Source organism: Rhodnius prolixus, unplaced genomic scaffold, assembly GCF_049639745.1.
Source record: "Rhodnius prolixus isolate KJV_2025 unplaced genomic scaffold, Rpr scaffold_6, whole genome shotgun sequence".
NCBI lineage: Eukaryota > Metazoa > Arthropoda > Insecta > Hemiptera > Reduviidae > Rhodnius > Rhodnius prolixus.
Genome location: NW_027411634.1, coordinates 5,552,088 through 5,564,529, shown reverse-complemented (window position 1 = coordinate 5,564,529; position 12,442 = coordinate 5,552,088). Strand labels below are relative to the sequence as shown.

Here is a 12,442-nt window from a genome sequence, read left to right as displayed (position 1 = left end):
TTAATAATTTACATTACAAAAGATTACTAGAATAATATACGATAAAATGATATATGATTTACTATGTTTTATGCTGGATGTAATGGTTAAAAATGTAAAAGAAATTTTGAAAATTTGGGGGCCATCTTAAAATTAAATATGTCTACTTTAAAACTTAAATCTAAAATTTCTTTACATTTAAATGACTTCATTATACGTAGTATTCATATATTTTTTCATCGTTTTGATAAATATTAATTAGAATAGAATGAAATACATAAGGTAAATCTAATTGGGCTTATTTTTTATCGCCAGAATGAACCTGAATCGCACCGAATGAACGTTCCTTTAATTAGGCCCATAGACATTTCTTTATTTTATTGTATAATATTTGCGTAATTAAAAAGCTTTGGAATAGATTTCATTCCTTCAAGTTATAAACAAGATAGTTTTGACTAATTTTCTATAAGTATTTTAGTAAATTCTTTATCTAATTTACTTACCGAGTATTTTAAAACTTGGTATAAAGCTTTCTACGGTTCTTTTGACGGATCAAAAGACAAAGTTGGTTTATATATTTAAACTAATATATTGAAAACATAATGTTAATTTAATTTACAACACAGAAGTGTTAAAAATTATATTTTAGTATCAGACTTACCTAATATTGTACATTTTAATACAGGTCCTCTACTATATAGTCAATTATTTCTTGATGAACAGTCTAAGTAAATGGTTTGTGCAGCTAGAATTACTTTCTTGAAGCATCATTAATCCCTGGAAGAAGAATTTAATGAAAAGCACTTTCTAAAATCATGCTTTTAGTGTTTTAAGGAAAAATAAGTCCAATTTTACTTAAATCCTTACTTTAGCGAACTTCGTCCAAATACCTCTCCCAAAATATTTCAATTTTTTACCTTTCCAATTTGTTTCATTTTAATTGAAAAAAAATCTTTCGAATTTTAGGTACGCGTGTGAGAGAGTGTAGTGTTTTGGTGTCTTGTGCTAATGGGTTCTTGAGCATGCACATCCAGAAGCAGCATCTAAAAGTAAGAAATTATTACTAATATTTTTCACTTTAGAGTTAATCTTGATTTTGCACTATGTTAATTTATGTATACTTTAAGCTAAATAATAGGAAGCAAAGTTCATTTCAGTTTAAACTACAAGACTAACCTTTTAATTTGTTGAATTCAAGATCCAACTTGCTATTGCATAAAATTGATTTCTTATACTAAAAAATGGTTGTCTATCGGATTCAGCTACAACAGTTCACTTAAATTCTGTGTACACATTGAATTTAAACCCTTATAATTGCCTAAAACAGCATGGTCCACAAAGAACGCCATTTACACTCATTACTTAACCTAACAACACATTGTTCTAATGTTCAGCCATTATCAAATTCTGTGTGACGACTATCCAAACCTAGTTAATAGACCGCAGCGTACCCTTTTAGGAAAATAATGAATAATTAAATCCTTTAAGTTTCATTTATTACTTGTTTCAAATATTGTCATTACCATTTTCTTATTTTTTTTAATTTCGTTTGTACTGATACAATTTTTGATTTCAATAAGCATTGAAATAAAAACTTACCTATATGTCTGCCTGTATGTTGTGAATTGCAATATCAAGGAGTACCCCCGTACAATTTTGTACTTCAGGTTAACCTGATTTGTTTCAAATTTGAAATTCTTTCAGTATCAAATACAGAACTTATATTCGAAAATAGGGCGAGTTTAGTGGGATGGCCTGGGTGTCTTAAAGATCCTACTCCGTAAATTTTGTTATCCTATTATTGCTTTAAATTAAAAATATTTAATATTAACGTCTCTTTAAAGTCCATTTCAGTAAAGTCTTCGATTTTATCACTTAAATTGCATACTGGATATGAAGCTAACGTTCTAAATTTGAAGAAAATTTTATTTAAAGTTTCTCAAGAGGTTTTTGGGGAGGACTGAAGTTAAGCTTCCTTGCAAGGAGCTTTTACTCTGTTATAACGCCTGTGTAACATTTATGAGTGGCTAATGTGTGCCACAATTACAAATTGAAAGAATATCAGTCTACTGAAATTGGCACTCTGTTGAATAGTTTTCAAAATAGTTTTGGAGATTTCATTTGCACTTGTGTATAAGTGTGTTAGGTTTTTATTTTACATTAGTTTGAATCTTTTGTTTTCAAGAAGGAAAGTTGATTTTAGTTGTGGGGAAAGTTGTGACGTCACGCTTTTCACCAGATTTTTTTTTTGTTAAATATAATTGGTGGCTTTAAAATAATTATTTTATGGAAATGATACAGTTTTATTATAATCACAACAATTCCTGTTTCCAGTCAGTCCATTTCAGTGGTCCATAATTGTTGGGTAAAGTTTTTGACCACTAACTAAAACTAACTGAACACTGTTTAACAAGTTTATTGTGCCAGGCAGAATATTTCCTGTAATAAAACAAATAGCCTTCCTTTTACACAAATATTTGTGCTCTACAAACGAAATCCATTCACCGCCTACCTTTTACCCATTTGTGGGATAACTATTTGTTTACATGCAACTATAACTTCTATCCCAACACTGTGAGTAACTATTGCGAGATTTCCTTAAACTGTTTAGTTCTACTATATATAGAGCTACTAAAAGTAACTATTGTGTTTTCTCACTGGCAGAGGCGGGTTACCTGGTTACCTAGTTATTTATTTATTTTTTCCTCATCCAAACAATTTTGCTGGCAACATTTTATCTTAAAGTTATTGTGAACATTATTTGTAAGACAAGTAATTATTATAGTTAAGACAAGCGCAGGAGTTCATTTCGAGAAAATTCGCCAAAATTCATGGCACCATTATCTTAATCAGGGTCGGATGGCTATAATATACTAAGTCTAAATTGGGTTCATAGCAATTGTTATTGTCGAGAATTCATCGACTAGTCCATTCTATTTGATTTAGCCTTAAGAGACCGGAAGATTGATGTTGGGCTCCAGGAAAAAAAAAATTGATTTTACAGGGTGTAAAGTCTTTCTCCACCAGTTTTAGGTAAAAGCTGTGAATGGCCCCCAACCTGGACAGCTAAATGTATAACCGGGGCCGAGTGTTTCCTTGCCGGAAATGGAAACATGTGACAAATGACCTGGATCAGTACGTGACCCCCAGGTACCTTCTACACTCTCTTAACTTTGCTTACTGCTGCCTCCGCACTTCACTCTGTACCAATTTCCACCACAATACATTGAATATTTACTTTAGTATCTTTATAACAGTATACTCTCTCCGGGGACCCATTTCTCTTTTGTGTTATAGTTTCTTTTTTTAAAATTTATTTACTGTATGGGAAATTCCGCTTCTTTTTAGTAAATTGTTTACTTAATCTTGCCTTTCTGGCAACTTTTCTTAATTAATGCTTTTCATAATAAACTCAATAGATTAAGGTTCATGATCCTGTCTAGGTTGTCTTTTTTTCTTTCGATTCAGTACTTCTTGGTTGTAGCTTGTACAAAATATCTCTGCGCCTGTACCAGAATAGTTTCATGCTGGTAGTCAAATACTCCTAGCATGTGACTGGCAAGGTTTTCCGACGCTTTGAAGTCATTCCACACTTTCAAATTCTGAAATATAGAGTCATCTTTGGAATCTTAGAAAGGAGTTGATAAATGGGATGTATTTTACTCCAGCGAATGGTCATCCATGCCTGTTGGCCCCTTCTCTATTCCATGAAGTTTTCTAGGGTGCTCCTATTCTATCCTTTGTTGTATTTTAGATAAGCGGGTATGAAATTCAGCTTCTAATGAGATTTTTATCTATTCGTACAGTTAGACTGAGCTGAAAAATGACAGGTTATCTGCAAATGTTAATTTAGCTCAAGTCAGGTCTGGATTTTTGTCAAAGCCTCGTCTTTTTTTGCAATGGTTTTTTTTTTTTTGGATCCCAGGGCCTCAAATTTCTTTGGATATTGTCGTGCTCAATCCCACAGTACACGGTCAAAAAAATCAACCATCCCTAGACTGCCTGGATAGTTTCTAGGTCTTCACTTCTTAGGGTACGTTCACAACGGAGCTGTGAGCATAGATATAGCAGAGATGATAGCAGTGATGTATCAGCGCTTAAAGAAAAACAATACATTCGAATGTGAGCGTGCACAACGAAGCTGCGACTAGTGTGACACATACGCGCTGCTATAAACGAGCATAGTTGATAGAATTAAATTTTTCATTTTTCTGCTAGCTGAACTCCAGTATCGGAGCTTCAAAATGGACGTAGAAAACTTATTTAGTGCTGTCTTTACTCATTATTTTTGGTTATTATTTTATTATTTACTTTTTAACAATATTTTGTTTTTTAAATCGTGCTTACATTTATTTTCATGTGTATTTATTTGTTTTTTCTCAATAAAACCATTACTTACCTAAGAGTAATCAGTATTTTTTCTTCTATGGTTATAGGATTTCCATGACAATCTTTCCAACGTTTTCTTAATTTTGACCTTATTTTTTTATAAAATATGGTCGAATGTTGGTGGACCAATCCTCACATATTCAAAAAAAAAAACGATCCGGGTAATTTCTAAGTTCCTTGAGTATAAATGGTGAAATTCACCCAAAGTACTTCGTTTTTTATTTATGGGATGTACATGATATTTTCTAAAGCGTTTTTTCTTTAAAATATACCATTTTGTTGTTGCTGAACATTAAAAACTCTTCTTCACTACTCGGGCATGTTGCATTTATCACAGCTCCGTTGTGCACACTAATCAGCGATTATATTTTACTCTTATCAGTTTTCATCTATACTCACAGATCCGTTGTGAACGTACCCTTAGAGGCTTGCTTACAAAAGTTAGGTCTACCCACCACTGATTGGTGCAATCTGTTAGGTTAGAGAGAGAGAGAGAGACCTGCAGCACATTGAACAGCAGTCTGCGAGCACCAATAGCCTTAGATTTTTGATGCACATGATTCAGTTTAGAGAATAAATTGTTTTAAAATGTTATCTTTTCCATTTCTAGTACTTCTTTCACAATAAGCCCTCTAAAACGTATTTTAAATTTGTTGTTCATGTAAAACCAACATCAATGACATTGTTGGAGCATTGGGTGGTAACTGGGTAACGAACACATTGAAATATACAAAATATTTATTAAACTAGGTTTTTATAGTATAAAATAACGTATAAAATTCAATGCTAAACACATGAAATAACTAAACTAAGTATGAACTCTAAATTACATTTGACAACACAGGTTGCGACCTTAACGTATTTATGAATACCAAAAAAAAACAAGAGCCTCTCTGTTGCCGCGACCAGAGCACAATCTGAAAACTCTCCCCTGGTTATCTCCTGTGCCCCACCAAAGAGGAAGGTGGTCGACATCGATAGCTGTTAACTATCGATGTGCCTTAGTACTATTTACGGATTCCTCTGTGGGCTAAACGACATCATTGTTAGCGCTTACTACAACATCATCATTTTTTGTTAAATGCTTGTAGCCAGTATTCTCGAAGACGTTTGCTGCGGGTTCATACAGGAAATGCTGACCAACTAAATAATAATAATGAAATAATTGAACATTTAAAATTTAGAAAGAGATCCCTCCAATAAATTTAATAATTATTAGATTGTTTGGCAATGCTAATAAATATTAAAGTAAGTAAACAAAAAAATCAATTTAAATTGATATTGCAAATAAGTATTAATAATAATTGAATATGAATAATAATTGAGTTATTCAATCAGTATAATACGTACGTATATCTATTTACCAAACCTAATTGGTTGAATATGCTATTAAAATTCTACCAATAAAATCGTTTAACATACAATGCATTTAGCTAGCATTGCACCTAGTATGTATTCAGGAATCTCAATAGCTCTTTCGTAAATTCTATTTCATACATGACGTCATGTTTGCTCTCTCTATCTCTCTAAACACACACACAAACACACTAACACAGTTTCTCATTTAATACGGTACCTATAACTGCCTATCTAGCGTTGTACATAAACCTCTTTGCGCAAATCAGTACCTACCACTTGTTGATTCAAACAATGTTCCCCCCTCCCCCGGATATTGGGTCCTGCAATATTCTCTGAACAAAGATTTGACCTTGTAGTCCTGATTTTTTTTTTAATTCTTTTTTTCACTTTTTTATTTGCATTTTCCCTATCTAGTCCTCCTGATGTTTGCAGAATGGATTTTTTTTTTAATTGCGAATAAGGACGTGCAAATTTGTAACGAGTTCATTTTTTTATTTCTGTACAGAAAAATAAGAAAATACATTCTTAGTTTTATATGAATTTAAATATAATTTTTAAATTCAGACTCAGTAATGTGTCAGACACGTAAATCATAGGTTATATTTTAAGCTTTCAATTATAATTTAAAAAAGAAAAAAATCAAAGAAACTTAGCCAATTAGGCAAAACTTCATCATTGCAGAGCTTAAGGATTTTTTGGTGAACTCTTGCTAGAAGGAGTACACATTCGCGTATGCCCTGAGTGGACTTCTTTCGAGGTAATCGTCATGGGCGTCTTACCACCCTAGATCGGCGTAAATTGCACTCTTTCAAGCCCACAGCAATGATTAAAGCACATTAGTGGTATCTCTTTCTTGGACTAGATACATCGGGACGTAGGCGCCACGGTTGCCGAGCGGTTAGAGGCGAGACCTGCAAAGCTAAGATGTATTGTTGGTTAGTGGATTCGATTCCCGGTCTTAGGCCTTGGATTTTATTTAATGGTTAATAAAAGAAATCTCCAGTAAAGTATGTTTGCTAGTCGCCTCCGTCCACGAAAATTGGTAGTTGGACGTTAAGCCCCGCCTGAAAAAATACTTTACTTTACATCGGGACGTTTTCTTCCTGCCTACAATCCCCGGATATCAAAAAAACAATGTGATAAGCTAGAGTCAGGCCCGGTTATGAGTCTTCCCATTGTCAGATCAGTAGCTAAATACAGCTTCAACACACTTTGCAAAGTTCTTATTTCGATCGGAAAGGCTTAAAAAGCGATGGACTGCTAGGTGTTAGGTGATTTTCAGGTGTGTTAAACATGATGGCTTCAAGGTGGTAAAAGGAGTAAAACCAGATGTAACAGGGTGAATTGAGGTTGGACATTGCCACAAGCCTCGGTAGGCTGGCATGCATCACACAGACCCCAAAACAGAAGATAGCCTGTGTAGGTTCTATGTAGTAAGAAGTGGAAACGGAAATGGCCTTGCGAAAGAAATCCATGCCTTCATACGTTGCCCAGCAACCCCCTCAACAGTGTTTGCCTCATTTAACTGGCAGCACTGGAAGAGGGTGCCATAATAGAGACCCTGAGACGCGATGGCCTAGTCTTTCTGGTGGACGGATAGTGAATCCGTTTTCCCACGGCCTTCATAAAGATCTTTTTCTTACTACTGTTCTATCACTGCTTTGGGTACCTCTTGGCACGACTATTGTCTCAACACAGAGCCATGCCTTTACTGAGAGGTGTTTAGGAGAGGTGGAAGAGTGAAAGATTTGTCCAAGACGCACTCTTTTGCTTCTGAAGGTCCGCTTTAAGCTATTACAAAGCTGTCAGCTCCTTAGAAAATATGCCTCAATAAATTAGCCTCGAAGGAAAAATCTATTAAATGGAGAGAGTGAAAGAGAAAATGATAAATTTCCCTGTTACCATAAGAATTAGCATGTCAACTAGGAGTTACCAACACAGTGTTGTGATAAAAGAAGAAGAGTTGAACAATAAAGGAGGAGGTCGATAGGTTGGTATTACTGAGAGAGGAAGTAACTACCGTAGAGAGAGATGATGACTGAGGAAGTTAGCAGGATGGCCTATGAATTCCTAAGTACACTAGATAAATCTTAAAAAATAATTTATTAGCCCAGATTTTACCTGGCTAAGTTGGACGGAGGCCCACTCGCAGAGCTAACGTGATTGCTGTTCCCGATTTGCATTTCAATTAGTTGTCTTCTTTTTTTGCTCTGTATCTTCTTCTTTTTCTCCGTCTTCTTCTACTAATTATTCTTACATTTTAATTATTTTGGAAGTCTGTTTCCGCCCTCTTTTTGTCTTCTGTTACTAGAAGAATTATCACCACTTCTTTTGGCTTTTAATCGTTAGGGGAATTTTTCACCTTACTCATTTTCCATGCAGCTTTCATACTGTGGAAAAATTTCTACTTTGATATTTTTTATTATTTTCTTAGAGCTGGTAAGGAAAGAATATTGTGTTCATGTCTAATTTCCCGATTGTGTTTTCTCTAGAAAATATCCATTTTGAGATCTCTACAAAGGTTTTGTGTTCGAGAAAGTGACTTTTAGAAAATTTTCCCAGTCTATGTATGGAGAAAATTAAAAATGAGATAAAAATAAAAATTGATACACCTAGACAAACAGTTGAAATGGAATTCCCCCAGACTAGACAGAAAAGACAAGAAACTAATCCAATGCTACAAAACTTTTCGCCAGACTACTTGACAAACGTTCGAAACTTAATCTACATAACAAAAGACTCTTATATCTAATGTTACTGCGACCCATTTGGTCATACGGCATCGAAGTATGGGGATCGACTAAGCGTTCCAACTCACTACGCCTCCAGACATTACAGTCAAAAATACTTCGAAAACTTCTTAACGCTCCGTTCTATGTATCTAACCTCACCATCCCACAATGACCTCAAAATCCCTTTCATTATAGATCTTGCTAACACTCGTTTTTTCAAATTTCATTCCTCTACATCAGCTAATCCCTAACCCTCTCATAGAACACCTATCTTCCTCCATATTACCAGGTAATCCTCTAAGGAGACTGAAGAGAAGATGGCCTCGTGATCTTCTCTTATCGTGAGAGCAAAACACGTTACTGGAGTGACACCACTGGGTGCCTTCTCCAATCGTGATTTTCTTTTCTTTTATTTTTTTGCTATCAGGTACCACATTTGCTTGTTGCAACAACCGTTGCAGTGGTAAATTCCAATAAAAGATTTTTAAAAAAAAATATTTCAATTAAACCTGAAAGTTGCTTTGCGATAACCGGATGTACTCTCCAGGAACGTTTTCTTAGTGCACTGCTGTGGTCTGTAACGTGGGAACACTGTCCATCACCGAGCTATTGGGAGCTTCTAGATAGAGAAAAATCTAAGTGCTTGCAGCTAGATTCGAACCCAGGATCTTCGCCTTTGGGCTGGATAGTTTACTCTAATTACTGAGCCTACCGGATGTAAAACTGTACCGGATGTACAGCTTTACTTTTCTGACATTCTTCCCTTCCCCACTAAAAGGGTCATTTCGATGTAATTAACAATTTTCTGATCAAATAATTTGGTGTTTAGCGAATGTTTAGATAAAGTAATGCTTATTATTTTTTTAGGCGGGGGCTTAACGTCCAACTAGGTGTCATGAACGGGGGCGGAAGCACATAGTGTACTATCAACATTTTGTCTAACAAATAAAAAATAGATGTGCGAAGGATTCCAACTGGGCACCACTCTCTTCCAAGCTTCATAACCACTAAATCAATATACGTCTCCGTTCAAGTTAGATGCTCGAGAATTACTTTAAGAGGATGTCGTGTGAGTGACAATAGATTTGTCTTTTCTCTCTAACTGCTATTGGAGGGATCTATTCGACTAAATAATGAGTGATTTTATAAAGATTGTGTGGTTGTAACCATTTGAAAATTTCACCGTTTCTGCGACAATTCTGTCAACTAAAAATGTGATTTTTTTAAAACCAGATTTGTCACAATTTTTTTTCGAAAAAACTTTGTGCTAAGACACACAAATGTCTTAACAAATCTCTCTTTATTTCTCTCTCTCTAAACTAAACAGCCATCTTGTTTAAGATTTCCGGATATCTCTAAAATTATTTCTTGGTACCTAAATATCTACATTTTACTCGGTACAATGTTCATGATAATGGCGATGAACATGATTTTAAACATTCATGTCTCTTATCTCTTAAATTGCTCAGAAGAAACTTCAATATTTTTTAAATTACTTTATCCATCTAAAATTCATCTTAAAAAGATTTATCCATAATCTACTTGGCAGTGGAGTATTTACTGAAATTTCTCTTTATTTCTTTATTTTATTTTGTTTACTTTATTTTGTTTACTTTATTTTCTAAAAAATATTATTATCATTTTGTAGAAATTATTGATCGATTATTAAACGTGTTCGAAATTTGACAATTAATGTTTCAACCGCAATCAAATTACCAATAAATGTGGTTATCCTATTTCTATTTTGGTTTTTTCACCAGCAATTCTGGTTTAAGGTCACCAGAATTTCAGAAAATCTGGTTGTGTTCACTCACACGACTTTTTTTCTTCTGGAATTCTCTAACTTTTTTTGTCTTATATTCTTGAACTCGCGAAATGTAAACGTTAAATTTTATCGTTGATTTGATATTCGACGTGGCCATGCTTGTTTATTGTGTCCTTGGACCGGCTTCAAGCTTTTACAACCATCATCAGAGGTGCTTTTAACGGTTTAGTCTATAGATGACAGCTTCACTTCCGTTATCATCTCGCACTACACTTGCTGACGTATTTTTGCCCCCCTTATATGCTTCTTCACCCCCCAAAAAATGCAAAAAAAAAAAGAGAAAATCATAAATATAAAGTAAAAAAATTATATTATATTTAAAATCATCACTTTATGAAACCAATACGTTCATCACGTAATTGATATGCATATGTAATTATATTAATTTAATATAAACCATGCATTTATGGGGTGACATATATCCATTAATGTCGAAGTCGGAACTTAACATTCCCATGATAATACATTACCTTTCGAATTAATCATGACGTATTTCGTTGCCTCTGGAGATCTCCAGTCTAATAGTAATATTATTATTATTATTGTTATTTATTATTAATATGTTATTGTAGTGTTAGGCGTATTATCCAATAATAATGTTAATTTATGTATATCTTTCACTTAATTTTTTCTGACCAAATATTGAGAAATTATAATTGAACCGGAAACAACCATTTTGGAGCCCCCTGAGTCAGCGGTTACTCATCTCTTCATCTCCCTTTGGTCCTTGCAGCTTTTTTTTTTTTTTTTGGTGGACGTAAAGTGAAGGGCACTAAGTGACATAGAAATCTATCCCAAAACAACTTCTGCAGTTCAAAATCAAACTTCGTAGCGAAAACACGTTTCTTTTTTTACCTGGAACGCTTCTGTTTCTGAAAAATTTCGACACTGAAAATTATTAGATTAGTTCGTAAAAAAAATGGAAAAATAAATAATAACAATAATTTGTATTTACACTAAGAAGTGTCTTAAAAAAATACTTCAAGAAACTTGAAGGAATTCCTCTTGTTTTAGTTACATACCTCACCAATAATTCACCCAGTGTTAGTATTATCCCAAAGTACTGGTTGCCCTGCTGCGGGCGGATGTACTTGTATGTAGGAGCCGTGGGAGGAGGGAAGTTCTCCCTTCAAGTCCATTTGAGAAACGTACAGATTTATACCTTAAATGACGCTCACTTTTTATATTCCTTGTATTTTTACTGCTACCAAATTTTACTCGTAACAATTTCTGGTTTCTTTTAAACTTATTGCTGCTATTAATCTTCAAAATTGCCCACATCATTCTACCTTTATAATACACTGTATATCTATATATTTATCTGTAGAGTACGAGGGTCGTTTGAAAAGTCCGTGCAAAGTCAGAGAGATAGCATCACTGGCGCGTATCGAGGTTATGTTTAGTTAGTAGCATCTCTTGGTGTTTGGCATTCGTTTGAATGGAGGAAGTCGAGTGATTTTCAAAAAATGGACGAAAAAGAATTTCGTGTGTTGATTAACTACTTTATGAAAGGCAAAACGCCTCAGGAGACTAAAGAGAAGCTTGATAAACATTATGGTGACTCTGCACCTTCGATTAGAACAGTTTATAAGTGGTTTCAAAATTTTCGGAGTGGCCATATGGGGCACAAGTGACGCTGAACGGTTCTGGACGCCCTGTTCAGGTTACTACTCCAGAAATCATTGATAAAATCCATGATATGGTGATGGATGACAGAAGAGTGAAGGTGCGTGAGATTGCTAGTGCTGTGGGCATCTCGAATGAACGGGTACATAATATTTTGCATCAACATTTGGACATGACAAAGCTATCCGCAAGATAAGTGCCGCGATTGCTCACGCTTGACCAAAAACGAAATCGTGTGAAGTGTTGCAAGGACGGTTTGCAGCTGTTCCAGAAGAATCCGCAGGACTTTAAGCGTCGTTTCGTCACTGTGGATGAAACATGGATACATCACTACACTCCTGAGACCAAAGAACAATCTAAACAATGGGTTACCAAGGGGGAATCTGCGCCAAAAAAGGCGAAGACCGTTCCTTCGGCCGGAAAGATTATGGCGACTGTCTTTTGGGATTCGCAAGGAATAATCCTCATCGACTATCTGGAAAAGGGTAAAACTATTACAGGTGCATATTATTCATCGTTATTGGGCCGTTTG

At 34.7% G+C, this 12,442-nt stretch overlaps 1 protein-coding gene and 1 long non-coding RNA gene across 5 annotated transcripts in view; one reads left to right on the top strand and one right to left on the bottom strand.

Moving 5' to 3' along the window:
• LOC141460416 (uncharacterized) overlaps positions 1–1,416 on the bottom strand; it is a 44,104-nt gene extending 42,688 nt beyond the window's left edge. For 3 of the 4 annotated variants that reach the window (XR_012461992.1, XR_012461993.1, XR_012461994.1), the window contains exons 1-3: positions 1,156–1,415; positions 847–1,022; positions 641–756 (exon numbers count right to left, since the gene is read on the bottom strand). This is a non-coding gene — a long non-coding RNA (uncharacterized lncRNA). Of the gene's footprint in view, positions 1–640; positions 757–846; positions 1,023–1,155 lie in introns of all 4 variants that reach the window. The other variant, XR_012461995.1, reaches the window with a different exon arrangement.
• Positions 930–12,442, top strand: part of Sema5c (Semaphorin 5c) — a 407,260-nt gene continuing 395,747 nt past the window's right edge. Inside the window, exon 1 of the mRNA XM_074140398.1 lies at positions 930–1,028. The gene's annotated coding sequence lies outside the window, so the exon portion shown is untranslated. The remainder of the gene's footprint in view (positions 1,029–12,442) is intronic.